The sequence below is a fragment of the Festucalex cinctus genome, chromosome 10, assembly GCF_051991245.1.
Source record: "Festucalex cinctus isolate MCC-2025b chromosome 10, RoL_Fcin_1.0, whole genome shotgun sequence".
In the NCBI taxonomy this organism is placed as follows: domain Eukaryota; kingdom Metazoa; phylum Chordata; class Actinopteri; order Syngnathiformes; family Syngnathidae; genus Festucalex; species Festucalex cinctus.
Genome location: NC_135420.1, coordinates 19,558,738 through 19,570,830, shown reverse-complemented (window position 1 = coordinate 19,570,830; position 12,093 = coordinate 19,558,738).

Sequence of the window (12,093 nt, the reverse complement as noted above, 5' to 3'; positions counted from 1 at the left end):
TTATCATCAGACATGAGATGAAAGCTGCCTCTGTGCGAACAATCTAAAATGGTCCAAATGTCAGAGGCAAAATTACACCTGAGGCAGAACAGGAGAATTGTTGATTCCAGGATTTTCTTTTTAACAAGCTGAATAAGGGCCATGGGTATCACCTAGAAGTATTAAACCAACAATTTGGAATGAAATATTCATCTTGACATGGTTAAGTAGCAAGCTGTCGGTCCAGACCGTGAAACTCATTCCAGCCACTTGACCGAGCTGATCTCATTGTGTCATTCGCTCATCAACCATGACAACCTCATTTTATAAGCCTTGGCCTTTTGTCAAATCATGTCCCTTTGTAGCATGAAGTGTTAAAAATGTAATCTTGCTTCTTCAAACGTCATTTTCAACTGCTCTCAGTCTGTTATCTCTGAGGGATTTGAACTGTTCAGTTCTTTGACTCTCACAACTTCGAAGAGTTTTTAGTTTTAGTTTAAAACGGCTTACTTTTAACCAGGTTCCTCTTCTGCGTTGCTAAGCTAGCTAGCTAGCTAGCTGGGGAGACTGTCTCTCCAGGGGAAACTCTTAGTTTGTTGCCGTATGTGAGTGAGAGTAAATCCGACAGCAACGACAGAGGGGTTGAAAAACTGCTGTGATGGCTTCACTGACTGTACTGCTGAACATTTGACTTCAAGTTCTTAAGCTTGCTAACGAACTGCTTTCGAATGCCCACTCGAATCTCCATTTGAACCATCATCGTTTTCTGAATAGCCCAACCACAAATAAAATTATATTGTTGCAATAAGGTAAAACTTTTGGCCAATGAAAATTGTTAATGCACCTTGTGAGAACTGGCGTTTAATGTCAGTTTGTGCTTGTCGCTAACATTAATTAAACTTACCACAACACAAGCAAGGCTGCAACAGTCTCGTCGTTCAATAAATGTAATTCCCGGCTTGCGGACAACGGCACACATACACTATTGTCTAAATTGCTTCACCATAATTATTTGTTACTGCTGTTTATTGATTGTATTTGTATTGTATTCAGTACCTACATTCTTTCCTTGTATTCTAAAGCCTTAGGAGCTAAGACTGAAAATTAGCTCTTCTATACATTACATAGTTCCGTTGTATTTGTACTGGACCTGTTAAATAAATATTAATTTAATGTTAATTTTAATGCCATGAAACTAAAACGTAACACAAATGCATTTTCTCCCCAACGCCTGTAAATTCTCTGTCCGTGTCTCTCTTGTATCTCACTCTCAGGATCTTCATCTGCCTTTCTTTCCAGCTCTGTCCTCTCTCTCTGAAAATCAGCGTCTCACAAGTCCTCTGTTACTCTGTGATGTTTTCAGCTGGATTCTCTTCAGCTCTCTCAACGTCATCTGGCTCGGTCCCAAGTCAGCCTCCTTGTTATTCATCTTTGTGGTGCCGAAATAGGACAGAATGTCCTTTTTCGCTTCATTTTGAACTGTAGATGAAAACAGTGGAGTGAATGTCATGGTCGCATTAACACCCCAAAGGATATCTTAGTCGAATTTGCTGCCTGGTACTCATGCACTGAAGTCCAGTATGGATTGCAATATCTATTGGAGAATGCTGAACACATCCTTGACCTCCTGCTGTTTGTTTATCGAGCAACACCGCTGTTAGGTTGCCTCAAAGTACAAGAACCAACCCCCCCCCCCCCCCCCCCAAACACCAACCCCTCACCATATTCCCCGCATTACACAAAATGTGATTTATTCATCTCTTTGCATGATCCTACCTCTCATCCTGGCGAGCAAGGCGGTTGACTCAGTTTAGGCGAGATATTAATGTTTTTGGCTGGATTTTAAATCTTCAGCTGAAGTCAGAATATTTGATATTCGTAACGGTTTAGATGGAAAATCTGCATGGCCCAGTTAAAGAAATTAGAAGTTCAAAAATAGCAGCCTTCTGTGAACTATGTTGTCAAGGGAAAAATATTAACCTTTTAGTAGACAAGATAGAGTTTGACAATAATGAGGAACACAAATTAATAATAATAATAAAGACTTGCAAGGAGATGCCCTGCGATTGGTTGGCAACCAGTCCAGGGTGTCCCCCGCCTACTGCCCAGAGCCAGCTGAGATAGGCGCCAGCAGCCCCCGCGACCCTTGTGAGGAATAAGCGGGCAAGAAAATGGATGGATGGATGGACTTGCAAGGAGAGACTTCAAATACAACCTGATGGCTGCACTGAGAAATGTCTGTTTCTCCTTAGGCAAGGACAAATATATGCGCACATGAATAAGCAGTCAACCACCTCAGGCATTGATTTCTCCAATTCAAAGGGATTATCCCACACTGTTTTCATATTGATGAATGGAATAAGATTTCACCATCTGCGCCACAACTTAGACCTTCTTTTATTTACCTTGTCTAAAATCTAGTCGACTTCACAAACACACTAAACTAGACTTGCTCCTGCACAAAAATGAAGATGGGCCCGTTTTTACACTGAGTGCACAAGCACACCATTTTTTTTTTTTTTTTTTAAATCAAAATAGGGTGTCTTAACATTTCTGTGACATGCTTTATCAATAATTATAGGACATTGTTCAATCCATTTCTTGTTTCTTGAAATTAGCCTGTTTTAAGGACTGCCAGTTGGAAATCCATATTTTATTGACTTTTGACTGATTGAACTCAATATTGTAACACTTTAGGGACATTGTTGTACTTCATGAAATCATGCGTGTGTGCCTAATTTTGAAGCCTGTCTACTTTACAATGCAAGAATCAAATCATATCTCTGGAAGGCTCTGCATTTTACATGTTGATCTCCAACCAACATACCATACGGATGAGAAAGGAATCCGTCACAAGGGCCGTTCAAATGTGACGAGCGTAATCAGACGGGAGGCTGTTGTATGCAGAGGCACGCAAATCTCTCAGAGGTAAAGAGAGGCCAAGTCACAGAGAATCGGATTGGTTGGGCTTCTTTGTTGCAGAGATTTTTGCTTTGAGAGATTGAATGCATTCAGACACAAAAGGTGAGTGAGGTTGGAGAGGTTTTGCTTGTGCGCTATGCACTGGGGACTCTAGACGCTAGAGACTCGTGATTTCTCTCAATTTCTTATACCCATTTCCTCTCGGTTTCTCATGGTCTATTGACACTATTGTGCCGAGGTTGTGACCCCACTGTTTGAACAATGGCGCACAACCGTAGTGTGAGACAGCGAAGCAATAATATGCGCCGGTCTCTCGGGGAGGACTGAACCACAAAGCCTTATCCTTAATATGTTTAAATGAAAAGCTGTGTCCTTTTGACTGCATATTTACACAGTAAGAGCATTTTGAAGCCTGCAAGGAAAATATTAGAAAATGTGTTGAAGTGCATGTGATGAACTTTTGAATGAGTGGGTATTAATCAGGGATGTAACGATATCCAAACATCACGATACGATATTATCACGATATGAAAGTCACGATACGGTAATCATCACGATATTGTTGGGGGTTGGCGATATTTAAAAAAGATCACAATATTGAAAAAAAAAAAAAGCTCATACTAAAAAAAAGCACAATATTGTGCTTTTGTACATAACAGCAATGCATATAAACCACCTACAATCTCTAATAACAATATTGAGGTACTTACTTGCTAATGCAAGCACACATTGATCACTTCGCAAGCAAATTAGGTTTCCCTTCATCTGACAATTAGCACAGATTTTAAACATAGAAGGCCAAAACATTCCTAAAGAAAATTAAATTGCACTAATAAACTAGCCACTAGAGGGTCCTACAACTGCACAAATGGAAATCAACCTGACTTTTTTTTAACAAATGTATTCCTTTTAAATATTGTGAACATGACGACGACGATATTGTGGCAGTTTTAATATCACGATATCACGATATTGACCTTATCGTTACATCCCTAGTATTAATGCCACGCTGAAGACTGTGTGCATTATTAACGTATTTTGTCATTTCATTTTAACTAATTCATTAACCCATTCACTCCCAAAAACGTATTTATACGTTTTTTTTGTTTTTTTGGTGTTTTTTAAATGCTAGAGCATAAAGAAGGCTTTGATGCAGCTTCAGACCTGAAAAGTTCGCTTAAAGCAATGGTAGTTATTACAAAAAAACGGCCAGCAGGTGGCAACAGAGTATAAGAGAGCAGCACGGGCCATGTTGCAACAAGCTCTTTTCCCTAGTGTTCTCAACAGGTTTGTGAATAATGATGAAACTTTGCTATATTCTAATGCTAATTGCTGCAAAATAGAAACAGATAAAAATATACCTTTTTTGTCCTGATGAAAGAAGAGACTAATCTTTCTTTTGGTAGGGTCCATGTTTTTATAGCAATAGAACACAATATCCTGTGGGCATTGCAAAATCAGTCAAAAAAACAATAAAACAGTGAAAACGCCTGGGAGTGAATGAGTTAATCACAAAAATGATCACATTAATCGTATTAACACAGATTAATCACACTATTAATTTTGATCGCAGTTGGTCCTTTAGTTGACAGTGGATGGTTACGTTCAAAGTATAGCGCAGGTTGTGTTTGAGCAATACATGCAGTAAAGTAAAGTATTTAATAAATGTTTGCATGTATGACATTCAGAACTGTATATACACACGTGTACTACTTGTATGTGTGCCTCTAATGAATGTAGCAATACCCAAGTCTGAACACAATGATACTAATTACACAAACACCAGCGACTACATTTATCTTGATCTTTTTTCCTTTTTTTTTTTTTTTTTTTTTTGAAAAGGCGGACAGTGTCGTGAATGCATTAATGTTTGGCTGTTGGTAAAAAAATAAATAAAAAAAAATGTAACAAACCCAGCGGGGCACTCCTGGAATAAATACAACGACATCTCACGCTGTGGCAAATCTCGCAGAGTGAGTGACAACAACACAACTGGGTGGATTACCGGCAGTGATGGCTGCCAAACAGAATGACTTTGCTGTTCCAATTCCTGTCTGCTTGTTTGGACTCCGTTTGATGCAGCTGGGGCTCCCCCACGTGAACATAATCCACATATTTGATGACAAGCCTGCACACAAAAGTTGCAATCAGTGGAATCGCCCAGAAACAAAATTACAGTATTTCTCTGATTGGATAGTTTTCCACCTCTTTTTTTTTTTTTTCCCAACCAACATAATATTGTTTATATTATTATTGGGGTGTCTTTTTTTCTTTTTTTTTTTTTTGGCAGTGTTTGACTTATTAACCTCCATTTTTTATTTTATTTGTTTTTTTCTTCTTTTTTTAAATAATTGTGGGCTGGTAGCTGTTCGTTCATTTTTTGATTTATCTTTTTTTTTTACATTTTTTTTTAATAATTGTGGGCTGATAGCTGTTCGTTCAAAAATGGTACCTTTAAATTATGGCTGGAATCCACACATTGATGTTGGCATTTGGAGAGAAAAAAAAATGCACATCCAAAATAACTTGCTATCTTCCTAATGGGTCAAATGCAACATTTAATTAAATTCCTATATGACCATTAAAAACAACAACAACAATGCATCTCGTTGACAGAGGTCTGAACTCACCGATTGCACCTGTTTATTATCATTTTTCCACCTTGAAATTGTTAACTGAGCGGATAAAAATTGTTTGGCTGTGTAGTTGCTGACTCATATTTAAAACACAGCTACACGAGGGAAACGCTAATATGGGAAAAGAATGGGATACTGCTGCCCTCTGGTGGTTTGAAACTGTAAGTAAACATTGAAGTGTGAATATACAGACTACAGAATACAGCCCTTTGTTTCGAAAAGAAACAAATTAGAAGTGTAACGTAACAATGATGTAGTCTAAGAATACTAATATCAAGTTTATTACAACATAGAAGGCAAATTCGGAGGGTGAAATTGTCGTTTTACCTCACAACAGCACAATATTATATGTGTTAATTTGCAAAAGAGTACCATACATAATGAATGAATGTTTCCTTAATTCCATTTTCCAGCCATAGGCTATGCATATGATTAACATAATAAGAAACAGAAAACTATCATGCGTCCGCAGGTGTTCATCTGGATTATGATCACACTAATGTCACACGAACAGCAGCAGTCCACTGTGACATTTGTGGGAAATTGCGTTTGGAAGGAAACACACACACCTCAGAGGAGTAACCCGGAGGAGATGACAACAATGGGCCGCCCGCTGACCGTTTATCTCGTGTGTAGTAAAACAACAGTCACAGTTGGTGATAACATTTGTTTTGATGCATTTGGATGAGAAAATAAAGCTGCTAGAAAATTGCTTTCTTAGATACGTTTGCTTTGCTTCATAGGTGAGTTAAATGGCATTTTTGAACATGTCCAATATTGCCGCAAATGCCAATGTATTAAACAACACAGGCAATAAAAAGTCCATCAGGATCAAAATGGCGCTTTTGGTTTTCTGAGCAACTCGAGGGCGACAAAATATCAATTGCTTGTGTCATGTTGATTAAAATGGAAGACAAATCTTGACTTTTTCCAACAAAGGGGAAAGTGTGACGTTCTTTCTCTCTCTTTGGGCCGCCGTGACATCATTGTGAACCTTTGAGAGGAGTGTTCGGCGTTGCAAAACACGCCTGTTCAACTGTGAGGCGACGTCTGGGAAAATCGAGGTTGCGATGCCGTGACGCCTCGTCCCACCACAGATGTCCAACATGGTAGTTTTGGGCCAACTTGTCTCAGTCATTTTGGGGTTTGTTGTCACATATGCAAAGGATAGGCCAATGAAATATGCACCTCTGGCAACTCTGTTTAGTTTACTTATGCCAGAATTGTTCTTCCGATGATGAGTCTGAAGAATTAGGAAATTAGTTTGCCAGATTTAGTTTCATTATTTAAAAATGGATTTTCCAGTTGTTGGAACTACAGTATGCCAACATGTTAGGACTGGTTTAAGTTTCATGATGAACCATCCATCCATCCATTGCTTTATTTTTTGAAATTCAATTTAATCTCAAATTTCCAGTATAAGGGAAGCAAATCAGGCATATGAAGCTGACAGCTATGACCTATATTCAAGCAGTTACTAAGTACTTTAATCTATTTCATAATATTTTATGATAAAATTTTCTCAACAACTATGACCAATTTTCAAGATCAATGAGAAACAATTCTCTGGCTGGAAAAGCAAACAACAACAACAACAACAACAACAAAAAATAGGAGGACAAGGAAAATTTTGTCCTTGTCATGACTAGGGTAATGCAAGGGTTATGTTTACTCTCATGACTAGGGTCATGCAAGGTTTATGTTTAGTTTCATGACTAGGGTCATGCAAGGGTTATGTTTACTGTCATGACTAGGGTCATACAAGGTTTATGTATAGTTTCATGACTAGGGTCATGCAAGGGTTATGTTTACTGTCATGACTAGGGTCATGCAAGGGTTATGTTTACTGTCATGACTAGGGTCATGCAAGGGTTATGTTTACTGTCATGACTAGGGTAATGCAAGGGTTATGTTTACTGTCATGACTAGGGTCATGCAAGGGTTATGTTTAGTTTCATGACTAGGGTCATGCAAGGGTTATGCTTACTGTTCTGACAAGGGTCATGCAAGGGTTATGTTTACTGTCATGCAAGGCTTATGTTTGGGTCATGACCGTGAGGTCAAGTGTCTGTTTTGAACTGATGCAGCCAGCATCTAGTTTCAACTGGTCTTAAGCTATGTGATGTCAGAAGCTATGTGATGTCAGGACTCTTTTAATCTCTTTATCTGGTCAGCAGCCAATCATATAATACCATGTCAGTCCTGTTACCCACATGTCTAGCCACAGCCAATCAGATCGATTCGTTGTCTATATAAGCCTGTCTGAGAAGTGTGTGTTTTTGTCGGATTATATTTGTGTTCCTCTGTGCAACTCCACGGCCCAAGTTAGCTTAGCGTCTCGTGATTCTTGAAAGAGTTTAAATCTTATTTTTGTCTGCGTTTTTGGGATCCAACTCCAGAACATAACAGTCCTTGTTTTATTAGTTGCAAAATCCAATGTGACATCTTACCATATAAAGTGTGACAACTTACCCATTGGTGGGGCAACATGTCACATTTTCACTCCCTCTATTTGATGGCTTATAACTCTGCACTAACACAAAGTACGAAAATGACATGAATACGAAAAATACAACCAAGACTTTGGTCTTTCCTCTGGTATACGTTTTGTTTATATATGATGTACTGATTCCAATAAATATATAAAAGTATAAAAAGTGATACAACTACCCCGGTCTCCCTACATCGACCATACTTGCAAATGTATTTAAATGCATTTAAGCGTGTTTGCATATACATTTGAATGTATTTGCCAGCAAAATGTTTACTCCACATTGGCAGTTCCACGCTTCTGTCGACCCAATGTGCTGAGTACAAATAAGCCAGGCAGCAATGTGTGTGTACCTTTGTGCTGGGTTAGCCATTTGAGCCAATTTGGGCTACTTTTTTTAACCCAGCAATTTTGAGAGTGATGTCAAATAGATAGGCTCCAACTATAGTAAATGAATGGATGTAATATTGCCTCTCTTTCCTCATTTACTGACAACCATTGTGATGGTATTTGCAGATATCTATACAGGGAGTTGCTGCTATTGATCGCAATATAGAATAATTTTAACAAATGAGGCAGCTCGTGACAGCGCGTGCATATCAACAAACGCACGCAGACCCACTTGATGCAAAATGACCCCCTCAGGGCAGCCTTTGCCTCCCAATTGGGGTTTTGACGTGTTTCTGGGCTTAAGAGATCGACCCAGGCTTCTTTGCACTGCAAGCCGCCCAAGCTGGTTAACAAGCAAGCAGAATAAAACGGCAGCTGCTCAAATTGTATGTAACTGTTTTTTTTTTTTTTTTTAGTTGCATCGCTCTAATAGTGTGACCTTTATTGATTTCTTGTCTCCGCCTTGGGCCCGGTGAAGCACTAATGACATTGGTCAATAAAAACCATGAAGTGGAAGTTCTTTCCCGCCTCCCTAAAAATAGTCGAGAGAGAGAGAGAGCTTGCAACGGCCAATGACAGCTCAGGCCCAGGGCTCTTGTTCAACCGACACATTTAAGCGGGCCAACATGCTGAGCCGTCCGCTTTGGCGCATTTCACTTTCATCCCGACCCAGCCAGCCCCCATTCACAAAGGGGCTTGACACATCCGAGCGAGTATGCCCGCCTCCTTTAATCAATACGTTCGGAACATGGCGGAGCGGGCGCCAAATAAAGCCAGCAAATCGTTCGGCCTGTGCGTCTGTCGTGGTGCTCTCTGGGAATGTTCTGCTTCAAGGAATTCCTATTTAAAGAGAAGACATTTACAATTGAACCGCCCCCTTCCTTCGTACACAACTAAGACCACCACTTGTGTATCGACTGTACTGTCAATGTCCGCCTGTTGACGTCTTTCTACAGTCATGTTCAGTGGAGAAGAAAAACATTTCATTCTTCAAACTGACAGACTTTGGTGCATAGCAGTCGTTCTCAAATGGGCGGTACGATTACCCCTGGGGGTACGTTAAGGCACTCCAGGGGGTACATGAGATTTTAAAATATATTTAAAAAGTTTATGTAAATATTTCTAAAATATGCTCATAAAATTAATTTTATATTTGTAGGCAATTGAATTTTGCACAAATCTTTATTTATGAAAAACAAAAAAAACAAAAAAACCTATTCATTCTTTTTTTTAAGTCATATATTTTATTTCAAAATAGTTCAAGAGACCACATAAATACAAATAGAGTTCCAAAGTTTAATAATAATTCAGACAAAGATGGCATAGCACTCGATTTTAATTTCTTTTTCTTCTTCTTCAATCAGAAATGCTTTGGCTGAAAAAAAAAATATTTCACAGGTGGTACATCAATGAAAAAAGGTTGAGAACCACTGCTGTATAGGACAACTTTGGCATACTAGCAGGACAACTATGCTACAGAGGCAAAAACTGTGCACTTGTTGACATATGAGCACACTGTAAAAAAACAAAACAAAAACAAAAACACAGCTTGTATTTTTTCGGGTTAAAACAGGCGTTTCAGTAGAAAACAAGCAATTCGGTCACTGTCTGTTGCTTCATCATTTCATCCACAGGGTTGCCTACATTTAATATTAGGGGTGTCAAAATTAATGCGTTAATTTTGAGTTAATTTAAAGTTCCTTTTTGCCATTTGTGCAGTTCTAGCACCCTCTGGTGGCTAGTTTTTTTTTAGTGCAGTTTAATTTTCACAAGGCATGTTTTGGCCCTTCTATGTTTCAAATCACACTAAGGGGAACATAATATGATTGTGAACATCAGTATGTGTACGAACTCAATGTGTTTGCATGAGTCATCAATATATCTATATATTATATTTATACATTATATATATATATATATATATATATATATATACTATAATACATACTATTTTAAGTATGGCCTCATTTTTTTACAATATTGTGACCTTTTGTATCGCCAACCTCCCCACAATATCGTGATAATGATCGTACAGTGACCTTCATAAAGTGATATGACATCCCTACTAGGGCTGCACGATATTGGAAAAACATGCGATATGTGATATACTTGCTGAACATAGCGATATCAATATTATTGCGATATTTAACATGTATCTAAAGAAATTACATTTTTATTATCTAATGAAAAAAAAACATTTTTCATGCGACAAAATAAGCAACCTTAATGTAATCTTAGTTAATTAATTGTAATTATGTCTTGATAATTTTCAACTATTGGCTGGCGATGCACGTTTTAGTTAGCATCTGACTGGTCAAATTCATATAAAAAGCATAAAATTCCATATAAAACTTATTGCATGCCTTTGCGATATGCATATTGCAAGTGCCAATATCGCGATATCGATATTTTTTCGATATATTGTGCAGCCCTAATCCCTACTAGTAACATGTAACGTGCTACTAGTGAGGATAGAGAGGACATAAAGTCCATGTACTGTACTAGGATGGCTCTCTACAGTAAGACAAAAAAAGCAACAAAAAAAAAGCATTACTCTAAATGACTCTACACTTCTAGAATGGAAAGTTGTTTGAGCATTTGCTCAGTCAAATCCTTGATGTCCATCTTGATGTTTTTTTTTTTTTTTTTTTTTTTTTTTTTTTTTTTTTTTTTTGAAGAGCTCAGAATTGTTCATTCGGTAGTCTTACCGATTCAACGTCTTGTCATCATTGCTCTTTTTTTTTTTTTTTTTTTTTTTTTTTTTTTTTTTTTTGTGTGTGTGTATGTGTGCGTGCGTTTGCGTGCGTTTGCGTGCGTGCGTTTGCGTGCGTGCGTGCGTTTGCGTGTGTGCGTTTGCGTGCGTTTGCGTGCGTGCGTGTGCGTGCGTGCAAATACGTATAAATTTATACTCATTCATTCACCTAAAACCTTATAAATATCCCATTACCCTTCGCCTTAACCAGGTACTTCAGAATCTTGCCAGAGTCGTGAGATTTAAATGGTCAGGAGACCAGAGAAAAGGTCAGAAAAAAAAAGAAATAAAGAGAAAAGAAAGGTAAATCAAAGTGACATCCAGCACCGACCAAACACTTCCTGCCTTCCCCATGATTACAAAATCAAAGTCTTACGCCAACCCCGGAAGCCTCTAAATTCCAGCAAATTTAGCGAGATCTCAAGAGCCCAGAGGAAAAACTAAAGAGAGGAAGGAGGGAAGGATCGATAAGGCAGAGTGAGATCAATAGAAGCCAGTACATCCAATCCATCAAAGTGAAGTCCAGCACCAACAAGACCCCTCCTGCGTGGTTACAAAACCGGAGTCTTATGCCAACCCCAGAAACCTCATACTTCTAATAAATTAAGATCTCAAGTGACCAGAGGAAAAACTAAAGAGAGGAAGGAGGGAAGGATAGATAAAGCAAAGTGAGAACCACAGACACCAGCACCAACTGATTCAAGGGGCTGTGGGAGGGAGAGGGTACTTCTGTTGAGTTTCAGTAGATGCTGGTGCGACGGATCTGGCATGCATAAGGACCACCACCAAAGAAAGAAGCCGTCAACCGCGGTCCAGCAAAGCGAGCACCCCCCCCCCCCCCCCCCCCCCGGAATCCCCAGGCCGCGGCAGCACCAAGGCCACCCCCAAGCCACCCGAGCGGACACCGGTCGGCGAGCCAACCC